Source organism: Bidens hawaiensis, unplaced genomic scaffold (genome assembly GCF_021521415.1).
Source record: "Bidens hawaiensis isolate Kalapana, Puna unplaced genomic scaffold, B.hawaiensis_p1.1 tig00045228_1, whole genome shotgun sequence".
In the NCBI taxonomy this organism is placed as follows: Eukaryota; Viridiplantae; Streptophyta; class Magnoliopsida; order Asterales; family Asteraceae; genus Bidens; species Bidens hawaiensis.
Window position 1 is genome coordinate 121,616 of NW_027498023.1, and position 18,878 is coordinate 140,493.

At 34.0% G+C, this 18,878-nt stretch overlaps 1 pseudogene across 1 annotated transcript; it reads left to right on the forward strand.

Annotated features, from left to right (window-relative positions):
* Positions 1-17,212: 17,212 nt before the first annotated feature.
* Positions 17,213-18,580, forward strand: LOC143595457 (putative carboxylesterase 18 pseudogene; annotated as a pseudogene). Its single transcript, XR_013146530.1, has 2 exons — positions 17,213-17,912; positions 17,987-18,580. The product of XR_013146530.1 is annotated as a putative carboxylesterase 18 pseudogene (transcript).
* The last annotated feature ends 298 nt before the right edge of the window (positions 18,581-18,878 follow it).

Consider the following 18,878-nt stretch of genomic DNA (forward strand, 5'->3'; position numbering starts at 1 on the left):
GGTATCCCAAGGATGATAGTTTTGATGTCACTGCGTTTTTCGATTCAAACTACGGAGGATGCAAGATCAACTTCAAGTCAACCATGACGGGTTGTCAATTTCTGGAAAGCCGACTTGTTTCCTGGCAGTGTAAAAAGAAGACAACGGTCTCCACTTCAACCACAGATGCCAATATGTGGCAGCCTCGAGTTGCTGTTCACAGGTTCTTTGGATCCAGCAACACTTGTGGGATTACGGTTTGAAGTTTCTTACTACTCCCGTATATATTGATAACTCTGCTGCTATTTGTATCACGCAGAATCCCGTTCACCATTCTAAAACGAAGCATATTGATATTAGGTATCATTTTATTCGTGAATGCTTTGAAAAGAAATTAAGTGACACAAAGAAGGTGCATACGGATTTTCAGAAAGCTGACCGTTTTACCAAATCATTTGATAAAACACGCATTGAAAACTCTTGCTGATATACTTAAGCTCGGATAATCATTTTTTGTTTGTATAGTTTTTATTGTTTTTTATTTCTTTAATATTTTAGTCTTTTGGGGAGAAAAATGGAAAAATACAAAACTATTGTAATTTTCGATAGAATTCAAAAACATTCAAATATTATAAAATACAAAAACATTGAAAAATTATGCTCCTCATAAATGACTTTTGAAGCAAAAGAGAAGATAATAGTACATTGGTCATATAGTCCCAAATCCAGTAAGAAATAAGCTTAAAAGACTGTGTGCTTAACTGCATTGGTGCATTGGTAGGTCTCATACAAACTATTAGGGTAAAGTAAGTGTTATAAACATAAGAATTGCCAAATTGAAAGAGTTGTTAGTCTCTTTCAAAAGTCTCGGTAATGAAGGAAGAAATATAATTGCTTGTCATACTCAATCCTTATGTCTGTTTGATCACCAAAAACAAAAGTTCTAAATAAAATGCATCTAGTTTTTGGTTAACACCTCAATGGTGTATGGTCTTATGGCCTCAAATCCTGTATTGATGGGATGCATCGGGTTTCTGGACACTGTGAGTCTTTACGCGGCTTATTATCTGGGTATTCAAAATCTGAATATTTCAAATGCTTTAGATCGAACCCTAAGTTAATAAACTTGATCACTGTTTTACTTCGTACAAATTCATTACTGACTTGATCAAAATCCGTTGTAAGTGTTGCATTGTTCCTCCCTTGCGTGCGTTATAATACCAATAAGAAGCGAACCTCAGGGGATACAATGTCTGTAAGCCATACAGATGAACTCGTGCATACTCATTTTTGTAAAGGAAGCTTGGTGTATTGCTTGATAACTGGGGTATACCTTGTATTGGGGAATATGAACTAAGATTGCTTAATCAATATAAATCATATATTTTGATCTTCAGTTGTCTTACTGCACTATTAAAGCATTAAAATGTGTACACATGACATCATTCTAAGGTGTCCACATCAATGTCATGTCTTTGCCAAGTCACATGTTTCCTTTCCTATTAATGTCAAATCATCTCATTCACGTTATATAAACCTTAAGATTCGAAACCCTGTTAATCATTTTAATATCTCTATCTCTCTCTCTCTCTCTCTCTCTCTCTCTCTCAGATTCCTACCTCCACTATCGCCTATTCTGGTAAGTGAGATTAATCATTTTGCGTTAAGTTTTTATTTGTTACTCTAATGGCTTATTATCATATTATTCATTATTTTATTGACAATTCTTTTGTTTTTTTCATTTTTGTTTGTATTGATTTTAATGATTATATGATTTTCTTATAATCTCTTTAGATTCTATATCAAAATCCAAGATTCAATGGAGAAGTTGAACTATTACAGTTCTTCGGTAAGGTTTTATTTGATACTCTAATGGTCGATTCTCATATTATTCATTATTTCATTGTCAATTCATTTTCTTTGTCATTATTTCATATTATTCATTATTTCTGGCTATATGTAATTATTCTGGTTATACTATATAACATTAATTTTACATTTGTTCTCATTATTGGTGATTATTCCGGTTACTAACCAAAATTCAGTTATTTCAAATAATATATTGTTAATTTTATCAAAACAATTCTATATTAATACAATTTATCTTATATCATGATAATATTACAAAAAATCAAACGATTTGACTATTAATGTTTTCTAAAATAATAATAAAATAAATTGATTTGACTATATTAACAATTTTCATGACAGTTATAAAATTAATTGATTTTATATTAACGTTTTCCAAAACATTTATAAATTTTACAGATTTGACTATGTTAATGCTTTCCAAAAACACTTATAAATATAACAGATTTGAGTACGTTAATGCTTTCCAAAACACCCAAGTTATTTATTTATAACTATAGAGTAATATAAGGCGAATTAAATCAATAATTACTAATTACAGTTAAAATTAATTTTTTAATTTTCAATATGATTTTGTTATTAGTATTCCCGTGACTTTAGTTTAATTTTGAGACGTTGCAATTCATGATATGTTGTGTTTGTAAACTATTAATTCGGTTTGATGAACTTAAGACCACATTAACAGACAAACAACGACAAAAATACCATTTTAGTTAAAGGAACCAGTCAAGTTCATCTCTTTTTACTTAACCGGTCATGATTAACATTTTTATTAAAGTTGTCAGGATTACCATTTTTATATTTGAATTTGACTTTAGTTTTTGATTATTACTATTCTAATATAATTTTTGAATTGTATATTTATGTTAACAATATAATTTCATAATAAAATTACATTTATTTATTTCAGTTTTTATATATTTTTATGCTTAAATTTTAAAAGAAGATAGTTATTATAAACAATCTTCTATTTGAAATTCAAATTAATTAATATTCAAATTAACTAACATAATCAATTTAATTACTTTAAATCTCTTCTAACATTATTTGACCATTCTCAACGGAATTTAAAAACTTTCCATATTTTTAAATGTCAACCAACTTTCTATTTGTTTATATTTTACCAATTTTAATTACACTTAAATGTTAAAATTAATGCCTAATAATAAACCCCTCAATTAATAATTTCAATCTTCTGTTCCAAATTCAAATTAACATACTAATTTAATGTTATTAAATATAGAATAAGTTGTTTCATAAATACGAAATTTGAAATTAATAATTTCAAATTTATATTTTAATTTCAAATTTTAAATTGTCACTATAACTGCTTAATTTATGGTTGATACTTATAACATATTTAAACCCGATTAAATATATAATTTTACAAATTGAATACAAACTTTTAACGTTTTCCGTAATATTCAATCTCAACAAACTTTTCACTTTTTTATATTTGACAATTATTTAATTATACCTAAATGTCAAAATTAATGTCTAAAATAAGCCCCCGATTATAATATTTTAAGAATCAAAAACCTTTACATAAACTTTTTAAATTGACTAATTAACCAACTTTTTTTATATTTTTTAAATATGTCAAAATTATTTAATACAATTAGTATAATACAACTTTATTGTTTTGATTTTATATTCATAAAATTGAATCATACCATTACATTTTATATATCTAACTACAAATTTAATGTCTATAAAACAAAAGATAAATTATGAATTCATTTATAATAACTTGTACATTTATTTACTACGGTTTTTGTATAGTTATATATTTTTGTTCATATACAAATCATGTATGTATGTGTAAATTTCATTCCAAATTATATTAAGAAATACTATAAATCTAATTGTCAATTAATAATCATATAATTAATTGTAGTCGTATCACAATCTTAGCAAACATTATCTGACCAATTCTTTATAAAAGTTAAAAGATTTTTATACTTTCCAATCTCAAGAAACTTTCCACTTTTTATTTGACAAATTTATAAATTTTATAATTATGTTAGTATTTCAAGATGAATGCCTAAAATAAAAACCCACATATTTCAAATAAACGATTGTAGATCATTTTTTTGATATTCTAAATAAGTTCCATATTATAAAATATTATATCTTGGTTTATTTTTTTTTCAGGTTGTAAGAAAAATAACTTTCTTTTGGTGGAATGTTGAAGAAGTTGATGATGGGGCTAATATGATTACAACATGGTTATGTCTTCGTTTGTTTTTTGTTTTTTTTTGTTTTGCTTTTAGGTATATTAAGTTTGTGTAAGTATCAAGTCTTTATGTACACAGTCTGAATGTTTAATATATTGGTACAAACCTATGTTAAACATTTGTCTTGGTTTAAAATATAAGTTATGAAATTTCATGGTTGTCTATATTTATATGTTGTTTATATGTTTTCCACCCGTGTGTAATACGGGCAATATCCTAGTAATGGTCTAAGTCAATTGGGGTGACATGGTAAAAGTCAAATTAGGCCTGAGACAAGATTAAAGGCTGATTGTTTCTGATTTTCTGTGTCTTAATTGAAACTAAATCATATAATAAAAATACGTGAAAGTTTGATATAAGATTTAAGTGGACAATAATATCAATGACCAACTTAATAACGATGAAATATAAAAAATGAAGTGGAAGGATGATTTGGTCAATATGATTCTCTACTCAACTCACAAAAATATGTACTACTTTCGTAGAATATATTTCATAGTCTTAGTTTAATTTTGTACAACAATAATGTGGTTTTATTTTGCTTTTTCTTTATTTTCGATTTACGAGCTAAAGGGTATATTTTGAAAAAGAAAATACCACAAAGATTTTCTTACATTTTTAAATTAACTGTTTTTTAAGTTAATTCTTTTTAGCTTATGTGTTTTTCACGTAAACCACGATTAGGTATCGAGTTTTACCCCGAGTGCTAAACATTTTAAGGTAATAGACACGTGTTTTGATGCATATTTAATCTTTGGAATTTTGAAAACGAAAAATTTCATTTTTAATTTATTATTTATTAACCCATTCATTACTTAATTGTAACGAATGGAATTCATTCGCTATCTTATTAGATAACGAATGTAGGTCATTCGCAATGAGAAATGATAACGAATGAACCAATTCGTTACATCACATTCGCTTCCACTGGCCTGATAACGAATGACCTCATTCGCTATTGATTAGGATAACGAATGAAGAACGAATAACATGCTATTCGTTTTGGTTTTTAACTTATTGTTGATTCTTTACTTGTTTGTTAACGAATGAGACAACGGATGAATGTTTTTCGTTAATTTTGAATTAACGAATGAGCTCATTAGTTTGTCTAGGTATGCGTGTCGACCTTATATTATATAAAGCACAATGGTCAGACGAATAACCCATTCGTCGACCTCGATTATAGAATATAAATAAAGAAATTTTCCAGAAATCTCGATCTTCATTATACCTGGTTTTGTTTATTGATTAAGATTCACAAGGTATTGACGAGTTCAACACAATGATTTTTGTCAAAATTAATGATGGTTTGATGGGTTAATTAGGAGTTCTAATAACCGAATTAATGTATTAATAAAATGAACTAATTAAAAATGCTTGTCTGTTCTATCTATTTAATTGAGTAGCTTGGCGATATCATTACGAGTCTTGCGATATAAGTTTTGTATTGATTCATCATGTTTTCAGTTCAACTGATAATTCAGTTTGCATGTTTGAATGATTAGTTTGATTAATTTTAACTTTGACGATTGAGTATCAACGTTTGATAATTATTGGATCTATTCGTTATGGACAACGAATGGAAGATCATTCACGTCTATAGTAGACGAATGAACCCATTCGTTGTACCTGGATAACGAATAAGGACATTCGTTTGATTATATAAAGAATGAAACCTCATTCTCCCTTTCTATTCAACTAATAGATTCATTCGTTCGTACACCTTTCGTTATTCATTCATTCGTTATTGTGATGATAACGAACCAATTCATTCGTTATAACGAATTAACTCAATCATCATAACAAATGGGATAAAGAATATGGATTGGAATATTTAACATAATACAGTTTTTATTAATGTTCACTAAGTATTTTAGTGACATTGATTTAATTTAAATAATGCTCGGGTTTACTAATGTTCGGTTTTCATTACAGAAATGGCTTATGCTCCGGCTCAAGAGAACCCAGTTATTCAAGAGGACATTGTGATAACCATAAGCTGCTGAACCTCAAGCATAACAGGATCAAGAACCACAACCACAAGCACCACAATAGGCAGCAACAGTCGTTGCAGAATTTTGATATGACAAGAAGCACAAAATTTGTGTGTTCTTGCAGGATGATTTTGTAGGCCGTGACATATTTGGGGACGTAATCGCCTTTCTACGTTGCTCACACATTCAATATGCCATATCCGCTGAAATCCCAGTCCATTTCAGTGTGATACGTCCATTCTAGGACAGTGCTCGTTATATTGATGACAGGAAGTATATTACTGTTGAGATCCAGAAAAAGACTGTCAGGATCGACACTGATGTTATATGTCGAATTCTTCGGTTTGGAGACACTATAGACCACCCTATAAACCACCCGTGTGAATTCGAGAATACATTGATACGAGGTCTGTTTCAGAGGTTATTCTACAAGGGCGACCTCGACCGTTCCCAATACAACAAGGCATACTTGTGCGAACAATACAAGTATCCACTGCATGTTCTTATACATTGCCTTGGGGGACGTAAAAATGGTTTTGACGAATGTAGGATCATGCTGCAATCTGCGTTCGTTGCAATGATTTTGAACGAAACATTCAATTTCTCAGAGCTTATATTTTATCACCTTAAGGAGAACTGTCTGGTCAAGCATCAGAAGAACAAGTTTCTGATGTATCCGCGCTTTCTACAGCTCATCATTCAGGATTTATACATGATCTTTTGATTGATCAGACATTGATGGGTGATTTTTTAGTCTTGGATCATATGACAGCTGACACTATGAAGCCTATGAAAGCATATCTAAAGCAAATAGCTAAGGATAGACCAAGGTTCAAGCGTTGATTGGTATCAGGCGAATCCTAATTATGTATGTCCTTCTAATATTCGCTGGATCCATGATGATTCGGATTCTGAACATGAAAAGGGACCAGGTGGGAACAACAATCGGAATGACGAAAGTGATGATGATAATGGTGGAAAGTGTGGTGATGGGTGAGATAGGAGACATATGGTGGTTGAGGCAGCTCCTTCTAAGGCTGCTTAACGAAAGAGGAAAGGCAATACTCTTATGAAAGACCAACCACCAAAACGAAGAGTTACGAGGGGAAGCGATGTGGAGATTGGTCCTTAAATACCAAAGTCGTTGATTCCTCAACAAATACCGGTGGTGTCTCCTAATGTTAGCACCCCGGCTATTACTCTCATGATGTCGGAATCCACATATCCGAGATTCGTGTCGATTCCATAGTCGATGTTGTCTCCAATGCCGACCTCTCCAATGACAACGACGGTTACTTCTCCTGCTCCGACAACGATGCAAATGATGCTGATAGCTTAATGTTTAAGAGGTTCGATCTTCCTCAAAGTCCTGTGTAGCACGTGCCTCCATTTTTTCATACTTTGACTGTTGCATAACAGATGGGCATTTTTCTATGTTTAATCCATCTGCAAGAAAATCAAATGGTTGTAAATCTTCATCTACAAGACCAAAAGAGGATGGACCAAATACGTATGTATAACCACATTTCGTATTGCCAAAAGAAGAATCAAGAACTCCGTGAGATTGTTACTGCTGGGGGAAGGGGGATGATCAAGGCTCAGGAGGAAGTTATTCTTCAGCTGACTTGTAAGGATGGTGCGCTGCAAAAGTTGAGGAACAATGATGATGATCAAGATCCTGATGCGACTGGTTGTGGAGGTAGTGAGCAGAAACAAGCCGCGGGTACGTTATCTAGTGCTGCCAAGACTGAAGGCAATAATCGATAATTGGTAGTATCAATATACTACCAATGTAACTCCAATTGAGTCGATTAAAGCCAATACCATCTTATTTATGGATTACAAGAAAGGGATTGCAATGAGTTCGGTAAATGCGGATGAGATCGAGGAGGGAGAGTTGGTGGACCATGCCTTGTCTCGTGAACAAATCTCGTTGTTACTTTGTTTGAACGATGAGGAATTCGATGTGTTGGAAGACGAGGAGGATGATAAAGTAGTTCATGATGATGAGGTATTATTCGACACAAGTATTTCATCTGGGGATACGTCGTTTATTTATGAGGACATCTAGGTTGAAGATGTTACAACAGAGGAATATCGATCCTGATCTATATACACGTTCTAATGCTAATCAGGGTGATCCATTCTTCACTAATGAAAATGTTAAAGCTGCTGAATAGCGTATGGAGAAAACAATGAAGAAGAAAGAAAAAGTCTCAGAAAGCGCATCGGGTTCAAAGGATCCTACTTTCAAGGACTTGTTCGGGATACGTAACATATCCCACTTTTCTAAGATTATTGAAACATACATATACGTCGACAAAGAACATCAGATGGATGTCAAGGCACGTGCAAAATCTCACCAAAAGACTACCTTCAAAGCAGCAAAGACTGTCAACGGTGATATTGTATCGTGGCTATATGATTCGGAATTGAGGGTATGCATAATTAAATGGTAACATGGTGTTCAGTATTTTCAATACATCACCGAGGTTCTCACGGTGCTGAGATGGGATGTGAGGATCCTAGCTAATCGGACATTCATGAACTGGGGTGGTAATCAATTAGCAGGATGGTTCCACCAACATCTACTTTTTTAGGTTAATTATGGGTTTATGTTTTTCAAAACACAGGTTCGAATAAGGAAATACATTGACGAGATTGAAACGAAAACTGGTTGGAGAAAGCTAGTATTGAAGGTCAAACCACCACGCATGATGACGCAAGTGCCTGTGAAGACATACGGGTAAAGCGGTTATTGTTATCGGCACAGGTCTCAAGACTGAATTTATACAATTCATTGATCCAATGTGGCTCGTTAACTTATTAGACATAGATAACAACATGTTGTTCAAGAAAAAGATTCTTTTTGCAAACTTCAGTGATTATGATCGTGCTATGCAGTTCCAACGCATTTTACGTGTTTGTAACGTGTTTGGGATTCATAGTTGTTGGGATTGGAAGACGAATCGATTCAACTAATTTAAAGACAAAGAGCACGAGACGAGGGGGAGTTTGTTAGTGCTCTGTTTTGGTCGTTTCGATCTTTGTAATTTAATGTAATTTATATTTATTAATGTATAAGGGAATTTTGGTAATTGACCAGTCCCATTTGTTATACTTATAAGCTCATTTGTTAAGGATGTTTAACGAATGATGCTATACGTTATTGTTATTGTCTATTCGTTAAGGATGTTTAACGAATGGACCTAATCGTTATTGATTAGTCACCATTCGTCGTGGAATGTTGACGAATGAGGTATAGTGAATGAGTCATTCACTATATACATTAATTTATATATGGAATGAAGATGAATGAATTCATTCGTTTCGGGATGCGAAATGAACGGACTTCAAATTATATATGAAGGCTATTCATGCCTAAGTAATTTAACAAGTGTTTTAATTATTCATTGTGATCTGTTACTCTACCGAAATCACTACTCACACACACTTCGTTCATTCTCAGCTATCAATTGCCTTACACATATCAGTAACTAGACCCTATATCAATATCGATCAAGAATTGATTAAGTATTAAGCTTAATCAAGCTCTCTAACTTACAAGGATTTCTTGACCTGTAAGCTAACTGAATTTTTCTTGAAATGAAGGATCTATTTCAGCACTACGCTGGTTAGAAAAGACAGAAGTTGTTATTAGAATTAGTAAATGTGCTAAAGAAGATAAGATAATATATGATTCTAATCTCTTCATTAATGAAACATTAGAATGGTGGAATACAGTTCTCCAAGCAAAAGGAAGAAAAAGAGTTTACAATATGACCTGGGAATAATGCAAAGAAATAGTATAAAGGAATCTTTGTCCTCCCCATGAAAGTGAAAAGATTGTAACTATGTTCTTAAATTACAAAATGGAAGGTGTGAAATGTCAAGAGTATACGGCAAAATTCTTTGCGTATTCAAGAATGGTACCGGCTTTAGCTTTGCCAGAATCATTACTAATTTAACGTTATATTTACGGATTACTAAGTGGAATATGCGATCTAGTAAAGTCGGCTAGACCTCAGACTATTGAGTAAACAGTTGAGCTAGCCAGTACTATGATAGATGATTAATCCAAACACAGGTAGAAACCCGTGTTTGCTATAGTGTCGGAGATCTTGGCCACACTCGTCCAGGATGCCCAATACTGATAAAGGTACCTGACAACAACACAAAGAATGCATATGAAGAATGCGAGAGTTTTTCAGCTTACTGCATAAGAAGCAACAATGATTCTGGACGTCATTACGGGTACGTTTCTTATTAATGACGTTTACGTTAAAGTACTGTTTGATTCTGGAGAAAATCAAAGTTTTATAAACATGAACTGTTTTCAAGCCCTAAATCAACTTATAACCAAACTCAATCAAGTCTGCATGGTAGAAACGACCGACGGGTATTTCACTCATATTCGTGAAGTACTTGAAAGAGAATATATATACTTCCTAGGTCATAAATTTAAAGCGAATTACTTCCAATGAATCTGGCTGGATTTAATGTCATATTAGGAATGGACTGGTTAGCAGCCAATTATGCTCGAATCCTGTGTAATAAGAATTATGTTGAGATTTGTACGCCAAAAGGATAGATCATTACAATAAAAGGAGATAAAATTTATAGATCCACAAAGTTCATACCAGTGATGAAAGCAGCAAACTACCTAAGGAAGAAAGGTGTAGTATATATGATTTCTATAATCATTAGCGGCAAAAGAAGGTAGTATCAGAATATTCTAACGCCTCTCCCGAAGATTTACATGACAACCTCCTGTTTGTGAAGTAGAATTTCGAATCCATGTGATACCAGAAATAGCACCAGTTGCTAAAGCACCGTATAGATTAGTGCCTACAGAGATGTTAGAATTAAAGAAGCAATTAGATGAATTGCTAGAAAAGGGTTTCATAAGACCAAGCTCATCACCTTGGGGAGCAGTGCTTGTTAAAAAGAAAGATGAGTCGATGCGTATGTGTATCGATTATAGAGAATTAAATAAGGTCACAATTAATAATTGGTCACCCTTACCGATAATGGATGATCTATTTGATCAACTACAACGAGCTTGATGTTTTTCAAAGATCAATTTACGCTCAGGATACAATCAATTAAAAGTGAGGGAAGAAGACATTCCTAAGACTACTTTCAGGACAAGATATGGTCACTATGAGTTTACAGTATTGCTGTTTGGTCTAACCAATGCCCCAACTGCATTTATGTATATGATGAATCAGATATGTAAACCGTATATGGATAAATTTGTAATCGTTTTTATAGAAGATATACTAATTTATTCCCGAACTAGTCATGATCATGACTAACATCTTCATACACTTTTGACACTATTAAGAAACGGGAAGCTTTATGCTAAGTTCTCATAGAGTGAGTTTTGGGTAAAAGAAGTACAATTCCTAGGCCACTTGATTAACCACAAGGGTATTCATGTGGATCCTTCCAATGAAGCCATCACTAAATGAGAAATTCCTAAAACTCCTACAGAAATTCAAAGTTTTTTAGGATTAGCGGGATATTATAGATGCTTCATTCAAAAATTTTCCCTAATAGCAGTTCCATTAACAAAGTTAACATGTAAAAATGTCAAGTTTGAATGGGGACCCAAACAAGAAGAATCTTTTTTAACTTTAAAGCAAAAGTTAAAAAATGCCCCGATACTTGCATTTCCAGAACAAACTGAAGACTCCACAGTTTGTTGTTATCCTTCCAAATCAGGACTCGGATGTGTATTAATGCAACGTGAAAAAGTTATTTCTTACACATCCCGACAACTAACGAAGCATGAAGAGAATTACACAACTCATGACTTGGAATTAGGAGCAATAATATTTACCCTAAAAATTTGGAGACATTATCTATGTGGCAGTAAGTTTACTGTATTTACAGATCCTAAAAGTTTAAAATATATTTTTGGGAAAAAGGAGCTCTACATGAGGCAAAGACGCTGGATGAAAATTTTTAGTGACTATCATTGTGAAATTCAGTATCACGAAGGCAGAGCTAATGTAGTAGCCGATGCATTAAGCAGAAAAGAGCATGAGAAACTTAAAAGACTGGGAGCTCTAAGGTTAGAACTTCATATCAGTTTAATTGATGAAGTGAGAAGTTCTCAGAAACAAGAAATGGAAGAAAATAATATTTCCAATGAGAATAGAAATGGTACCATTGATCTACTTGTCAAAGAAAATGATGAAATTCTTCGAATGGGGAACAAAGTATGGGAAGGGATAAAATGTTCAACGCATTGAAGGATTATGATAAAGGATTCTTTAAGAATCCCATATATCCAAATATACAATGCATCCTGGAAGGGATAAAATGTATCAAGATATAAAGAAAATCTATTGGTGGATAAGAATGAAAAAGGATATAACTAATTATATTTCGAAATGCATAACTTGTTCGCAAGCTAGAGCTGAACATCAAAATCCATCAGGATTGCTTCAACAATTAGAAATGCCATAATGGAAATAAGAATTAATAACAATGTATTTTTTACTAAATTTACATACAACAAGAAGAGTTAGTGACACAATCTAGGTGATTGTGGATAGATTAAGGGGGTGTCTGGGATTACTTATTTTTACCAACTTATAACTTATTAACTTTTTAAAAAGTAAGAAGATGTTTGGGATTGCTTATATTGTGAGAGGAAAAGTTCCATAAGTTACAATTTTGTCACTTATTACCTTAATAAAAAATTATAAGGAGGTAAAATAAGGAATCCCAAACACCCCATAACATAAATAACAACTCATTTTATACCAATGAAGGAAACTTTCAAAATGGAACAATTAGCTAAACTATATGTAAAAAAAGTCGTCTCACTACATGGAGTTCCATTATACATCGTGTCTGATCGAGATATCCGTTTCACTTCTCATTGATTGAAATGTTTCCAAGTAGCCATGGGAACAACGTTAAACTTGAGCACAACATACCATCCACAGACTGGCAGTCAAAGTGAAAGGACCATACAAACATTGGAAGACGTGTTAGGAGCATGTGTAATAGATTTTAGTGGAAATTGAGATGGCCATTTACCATTAATAAAATTCTCCTTTAATAAAGTTATCATGCAAGCATAAATGTTGCCGCATGTGAAGCACTTTATAGATGAAAGTGCGGAAATCAAGTATATTGGGTCGAAATAAGGGGGAAACAACTATCAGGTCCTAAAATCATACAAGAAAGTACTGACAAGATAAATCAAGTCAAGGAAAGATTAAAAACCGCACGAGATTGTTAGAAAAGTTATGTAGATCATCGACGCAAATCATTAGAATTTCAAGTTGGAGATAAAGTGTTACTAAAAGTATCTTCATCAAAAGGAGTAATTCGATTCGGTAAAAACGGAAAGTTGAGTCAAAGGTTTGTTGGACCCTTCCAAATTATTAAACGAATTGGACCAGTAGCCTATCGGCTAGAATTACTAGAAAAAATGGCAGGTATACATGATGTCTTTCATGTAAGAAACTTAAGGAAATGCTTAGATGATGAATCATTGATAGTACCCTTCAAGATAGAGCTAAACGAAAAGTTGAAATGCCTTGAGGAACCTTTACAAATTGTAGATAGAAAAACAGGAATCTCAAACATAAAAAAATAGTTCTAGTCAAAGTGAAGTGGGATTCAAGACGTGGACCAAAATATACTGGGGAATTGAAATCAGATTTGAAACGAAAGTACCCTAACTTATTCCAATAAGATCTCAATGACGAGATTCAAAACAAGTTGGGGAGACTATAAAAAAAACACAATATAAACAAAAGTAAAAGGGAAGAAAAAAAAAGAAATAAATTCCTTCCAACATTGGTGGAGGAAAAAATGGAATGCTTCCACCTTGGTATATATAAGAAAGTGAGTTATTGTCCCACGTCGTTAGAATATAAAACTTATAAGATCTTTATATAAGCGAGAGCTCATATGATATCATTCTTATTAGATAAATCACAGCTAGTGGTCCTAGCAGAGGACGAGAACTCGAAGCGCACGCTCACATCTACGCGAGCCGCTTTAGTATTTTTGTTGCAAATTAAAACTTTTAAATACCCTCCCATCGTCGCGAGCCGCCTTAGTATTCTTGTTGGAAATTAAAATTTTTAAATATCCTCCCATCGTGCTACGCGACGGATTTAGATAAATCTCATCGCGAGACGCGATGACGTGTAAGTTATCCATAAACTTTTGTGGTTGTCGAGATACGCGACATGGAGGTTACGCGGCCCTGGCACGTTGCCAGCCAGGTGGCCTCGTTACGGCTAACTCGAAAAAGGCTATGGGTCTCGTCACGATACACGATGGCCTTATTATATGTCAATCGTGATACGCGACAAAACCAGGAATCAATTATAAAAGGGGTTGAAATCAGCGTTCATTTCTCGTTCACAATTCACAACTTTCTCTCTCAAAAGAAACTTTTATATACGAATCCGAAAGCTCTGCCTGTATAAGGTAAGATATATTAGGTAAGACATTATACCATCGTTTAAAGTTTCTAATCTCATGGTGTTACCATTATAACTACTAGGTTTATACTAATCTAGATATACTACATTTTGTTTAACCTAGGTGTTTAATACCATGAAGGGCTCATTAATTGTTAACTTACAAGGTGAGATATTCGAGTTTTTATACAACTCAAATTTGCATGAGACAATTGGTTTTCCAATACTGTCATGATAGTTTTTAAACATATTAAACTCAAGAAAGATAATCTAATTGCTTTCAAAATATTTTCAAAGTGTACAAGGTTTGCCTACTAGGCTATTACACGTTAATTATTGGACAAGTGTTAGTCAATAAGTAATATGACCACAGTCATATATACGGTCGAGTGACATGTATCTTTCGGTAATTTGTAAGCAGACGAGTGTAAAAACATCTTAATGTTGTAACTATAAAATATGTCCTTTACATGTGAATGCTCTCACTAGTATTTCCTGCTAATCAAATATTTTTAAACATATTTATGGGGACTTGTTAGAGACAAAAGAATGATGCATGCGAGCTTTCAGCTTAAATAAGTAGCTTGTCACCAGAGTAAAGAAACGTATTTTGTAAATTAGAGTTTATTCCTATAAAACTTATGCTGGTATAAAAATGAGTTTTATGCCTAGTTAATGAAATAAGAATCATGGTGTCTTTATAACTATGATCATTTTTCCTAACTATAGTTCTGATGAAATATTCCGTTCCAAATTTATTATAATAAACACTGATACCAACACTCGATATTCACGGATCCTCTAATGGGGTATGGGGTCGGCGGCTGTGACAATACTCTTCATTGTATATTTAAAAAAAAAGTCTTGGTTCGTATTGTTGCCATTTTGTTTTGATTTAATATCCTTTAGTGGTTTTAAAGTAGGTTATGATTTGTTTGAATACTCATCAAGCAACTTGGATTGTTTTAAGATACATTTTGGTAATGGTTATAATGAAAGTTTGGTACATAATTCTATATAGCTATTAAGAGATATGACTAAACAGATATATTTCATTCAGCACTAAATAGTTCAGACGGGTAAAATAGTCATTCTGCAGAGTCCAAACAACACTTATTAATTCAACACTTAGGTGCTGTTTGTTTTTTAAGAGGTGAAACGTCTGCAATCTAGGGACCATATCTGCAGACATCTATAAAAGAAGAGGTGGACAAAATCTCTGCATTCTGCAAGAATAAGATTGCTTGTTTTTAAACGTCTATAAATTGCTAAAATAAATTAATGGTGGTGTACGAACAGTGGTTGTGGGTGGTGGTGGTGGTGGTGGTGGTGGTGTTGGATGGTGATAGTGGTAGTGGTGGGTGGTGGTGGTATATGGCAGTGGTGGTAGAAGGCGGTGGTGGGTGGTGGACAGTGGCTGTGATGGTGGTGGTGGTGGTGGCGAACGACGGAGGTGGTGGTGGGGGACATAGTGTGTTGGTAGGGTGTAATGTTTTAACCCTCTGCAGACCTAGAAGATCTCAGAAGTGGATGAGCCAAGTCTGCACCAAGAAGAGCTTGCGCATAAGTGTTTTAATTAAACGTCTTTGAGAAAACAAAAAGTCTGCAGATAGCAATGTCTGCGTGTGGTCTGCGCAACGCAAACAAAACTGGCTGTGAAAACCTTTTTCAGAAAAACAAACAACTTTGTGACTCTGATTCTCTTAATCATTTAAACCCATTATTGGTTCAGCACTTAATGTTTCAGCACCTACCAAACACCCTCTTAGTGCCTTTACAAGAGCCACACGATGGGTTGGTCACAGAACATGCAAGTGAAAGTAATCAATATGTTAATCTGTTCATAAAACCTTTATAAGTGATAACATGGGTTCCAAAGTAGGTGAATATATTTTATTGGAAAGCCCAACAAGAAGGAATGGCTACTGCTAGCACGGCTCTTGAGCGTAGAAACACATATTTGAGGACGGTATCTTGCCTGCTAAGATTGGAACATAATGAGACGGTTGAACACTTGTTAATAACGAATTTGTTTGCGACGTCGGTTTCACAGAGTACTTTAAGGTGGCGCAAACTCCCGGCTTTTTATGCTTTTTCAATGGCCAACATATGGAACCACAACTCAATCAACCGCTTCTGATAATCACGATAATTTAACCAATATTCCAGATGAGGATTTGGAGCTAATGTAAAGCAAGAAACAAAAAGATATTTTAGAATGTAATTGTAAACATATACCCAAATAATAGGGGTGTCGGCTCAGTTTATTATCTACTTACCTCCCTGTTTATTGTAATTGGACTTTTTTATTATATTATGATTATTTTTAACCCACATTAAATTGCGGAAGAAATAATAAAGATCCTGAACTATTTTTGGGCAGTTCCAAGATCAAAGTGATAAATACACAAGTGGATATCTTGTAATGTTTCGTTGGGGGTGTGTAGGCATTTGTGGATTCCTTATTATATAATATGCCGCCATTACTCCTTCAAAGCTGGGAAGTTTCATTTTCTTTGCCTTTTAGTTTCCTTTGGGGCCAATGATTAGGTTAATGCTTTATTTAGTGAAACATTTTTGATCGACAGAATTACTTAATTCCAAATGGGCAATTGGTAAAAGTTGGATGACGACGAAAAATAAACAAGTATTTTTTGACAGGGAATAATCAAATTTGGTGACGTAATAAACACCTTTATTTTGCATTATAAATCTATGAACTTTGATTAGTTTAGTCACACCCTGAATTCAGTTCTCTCTCTATATCTCATTATTCAATGGAATTTGCAGACAAAACTTCAACAACTTTGTCCTTGCCCTGGAAAACCCGAATTTCACTTTGGGCAGCCGACAATATTCTAATCAATCTAATTACTCGGAAAGATGGCACAGTGAACCGTCGTCTTCTCAATCTTTTAGATTTCCGGTCCTCGCCACCGTCCAAACCAATCGACAATGTTAAGACGTACGATGTCGTGGTGGATCAAGCGCGCAAGCTCTCGTTCCGCGTATTTGTCCCCACACAGTACGCCTTAGAAGATCGTCTTCCGGTGATGGTGTACTTTCACGGGGGTGGTTATGCTGTCTTCTCCCCCAACGGGAGGTACGACGATCTGTGCATAAAGTTCGCTAGAGAGTTGCCTGCCGTAGTTGTTTCTATAGATTATCCTCTTGCACCTGAGCATCGACACCCTACGCAACATGAATGCGGGCCTGATGCGTTGAAATTTCTTGACATTAAACAGAACAGGTCAAAGTGGTTACCGCAGAACGCAGATATTTCACGTTGCTTTCTTGCTGGTGATAGCGCTGGCGGAAACATGACTCATCATGTTGCTCAAAGAGCCTCCCAACTCAACTTTCAACAACTTCAGGTACGGTCCGACATACATTGTTGACTTAGATCCTTTTTAACTATTATGCAACTAATTAACATCATGACTTGAAGGTAATTGGGCTGGTGGCTATCCAACCGTTCTTTGGTGGGGAGAAGCGAACAGATTCTGAGATACGACTGGACGGGTCAGTACCTATCCTGTCACTGAAGCGGACAGATTGGTTATGGAACTCATTCATGCCGCTAGATGAACCCTACAACCGCGACCATCCGATCATCAATGTTAGTGGACCCAATGCTGTTGACGTATCCAAAATTGATTTACCACCCACCATAGTTGTTGTGACCGGATTTGATATTCTACGCGACTGGCAGATAAGGTACTATCAGTGGCTCAAAAGATCCGGGAAAGAAGCATACTTGGTGGACTACCCAAACACGTTTCATGGTTTCTACCTCTTCCCGGAGTTAACAGAATATAACCAACTTATATTGAACGTGAAGGGCTTCATTCACAAGATTTTATATAAGGTATGCTCACCTCAATTACATTACTACAAAATAGAACAGCAAAACACTACATACGCTGGCATTTATCTTAAAACTATTTATAACTTTATTTATGTGTTGAATACCTGCAGATTTAGCCGATGGAGATGGATGCATAATAAGAACCGACCTTATATATTATTTAGTTTGATTTAGTTCGTTCTTTGTTTTAAACTGAATACAGCTATTGCTTTTTTAGAGGCCATTTTGTATGTTAAATCTTTTGTATATGTTCGCTTATTTCATAATGTATTACGTTAGCTTTCGTTTAATCTATGTAATGTTTATGCCTGGGGCCATTGTAAACATGACTATTGGGCCAACTGAAATAATATATGGTGCATGGACATGCACTATAAATAGTGGATGCCTCTCATGCAAAACCAACCTTTTGTAAAATTACCAACTCTCACATACTCTCTCTCGATCTCTCTATTTTTTTATAGCAAATAAT